The sequence below is a fragment of the Zingiber officinale genome, chromosome 4A (assembly GCF_018446385.1).
Source record: "Zingiber officinale cultivar Zhangliang chromosome 4A, Zo_v1.1, whole genome shotgun sequence".
Lineage (NCBI taxonomy): Eukaryota > Viridiplantae > Streptophyta > Magnoliopsida > Zingiberales > Zingiberaceae > Zingiber > Zingiber officinale.
In genome coordinates, this window is record NC_055992.1 from 125,209,768 (window position 1) to 125,212,132 (window position 2,365).

The window sequence follows — 2,365 nt, forward strand, 5'->3', positions numbered from 1 at the left end:
TTTAATTTTTTAAACCAAATTATTATTATTTTATATCAAATAATATATATATATATATATATATATATATATATATATTATGATAGATCGGCCTTACAAGTGAAGAAGGGATTTAGGTTAAGAAAGATAGGAAAGATATATAACCGGTCGAATGCAGGTCGAGTGAGCATCCACGTGCTCATATATGCTCGGCGGGGCAAATCTCGCCTGAGCATAAAGGCGTTTAGTCTTATTACCGACCAATTACAGGCTGAGCGAGCATTCCTATACTCATACACACTCGGGCGGGCAAAGCCCGGAGCATAAAGGCGTTTAGCCTTATTACCGACCGACCGAAAGCCAAGCGAGCATCCACGTGCTCATATACGATCGGATGAGCAAAGTCCACCTGAGCATAAAGACATTTAGCCATATATAAGCTTCTCAGTATGTTACCGGTCGACCGAAGGCCGAGCGAGCACCCATATGCTTATATACGCTCGATCGGGCGAAGCCCGCTCGAGCGTAAAGACATTTATAACCTTATATATGATTCTCAGCATCTTACCGCCCGACTGAAGGCCGAGCGAGCCCCCATGTGCTCATATATGCTTGGTCAGGACCTTATATATAATTCTCAATATATTACCGGCTGGCCGAAGGCAGAGTGAGCATCCTCATGCTCATATACACTCGGATGAGCAAAGCCCGCTCGAGCATAAAGACATTTAGTCTTATATAAGATTTTCAATGTGTTACTGGCCAACCAAAGGCCGAGTGAGCACCCATGTGCTCATATACGCTCGACCGGGCAAAGCCCGCCCGTGCGTAAAGGCATTTAATCTTATATATGATTCTCAACATCTTACCGGCCGACTGAAGGTCGAGCGAGCACCCGTGTGCTCATATGCGTTCAGACGGACAAAGCCCGTCTGAGCGTAAAGACATTTAGCTTTATATAAAATTCTCAACATATTACCGACCGACCAAAAGTCGAGTGAGCACCCACATGCTTCTATATGCTCGGCCGGACAAAGCTCGCCCGAGCATAAAAGCCTTTAGTCTTATATATGATTCTCAACATGTTACCGGCCTACCGAAGGCCGAGTGAGCACCTATATGCTCATATACGTTTGGTCGAGCAAAACTCGCCCGAGTGTAAAGACATTTAGCCTTAGATATGACTTCTTATTATCAGTTGACCGAAGGGCGAGCGAACACCCACGTGCTCATATATGCTCGACTGGGCAAAGCTCGTCTGAGCGTAAAGGCATGTAGCCTCATAGAAACTCTTAATACATTATTAGCTGAGTGAAGACTGGGCGAGCATTAAAGTACCTATATGTGCTTGACCGGGCAGAGCCCGACCGAGCGTAAGGTCACTCAAGCTTATAGTACATTTCCAATCGAGACATATTCAGTAGGAGATATTCTTAACAGCATATGTAGATAACTTGAACGACTGACCAAGACATGCCCAACAGGATACTTGGCGGGAAATATCTTCTAGAAGCTTTTTCATTTATAATGATACACCCCCATTATAAATACAAGTCATAAACGATTAAACGGGTACATCTGGGGTACAGAAAAGATTTCTTAAAGGATTATTGCACGAAATATAGAGGATGACTTCATCTTCTAATAAGCCCTAACGAACCGGAAATCACTTCACGACTACGGAGGTCACGTGAAGTAGTATAAAAAGGGGGATCCTCTCCGTTAGCGAGGTACGCAAGTTCTAGCATCTAAACTTTGTTTCACTTCATTTACTATTATTTTTCCTTTTTTCCACCTTTGAGAGATAAACTGACTTGAGCGTCGGAGTACCTAGTCAAGGATCCCCACCCCAGTCTTAGGTCACTAACGCTTTGTTAATTTATTTCACTATGCGTATGATCGAGAAGGACTTATTCCAGATCTTGAAAAAGTTCTCTTCATCAAAGATCATCGTTCACCGAAACCAACACACATCTTCGTATATTTCAAAGAAGATCAATATATATACACAATATTTTTGATAAGCTAAAATTTAAAATTATTTTAATTTAATAACTACAGCTACAACAACATTACAATAATAAAAATGCTAATTTGGGGTATCGTTTTTATTTTTGGCCATATTTATATATCTTATAATATTTAAGTAAATTTTAAAACACCTTAAAAAATTTCATTTCATTTTGTTTTATTATTGAAATATTTGATATGCTTAATTTTAGTTTTTATTCTAAATATTAACCTAAACATTTCGAAAACAAAATAAAAAATTTAAAGAATATTTAATATAAAGAAACAAGAAACGTGGTGGGGGACTTTGAAAATTATCTTTTTTTCTTTTCAGTCGCCCCCATTTATTTTCGAGTTTCTCCCCCCGCTTCCCCAC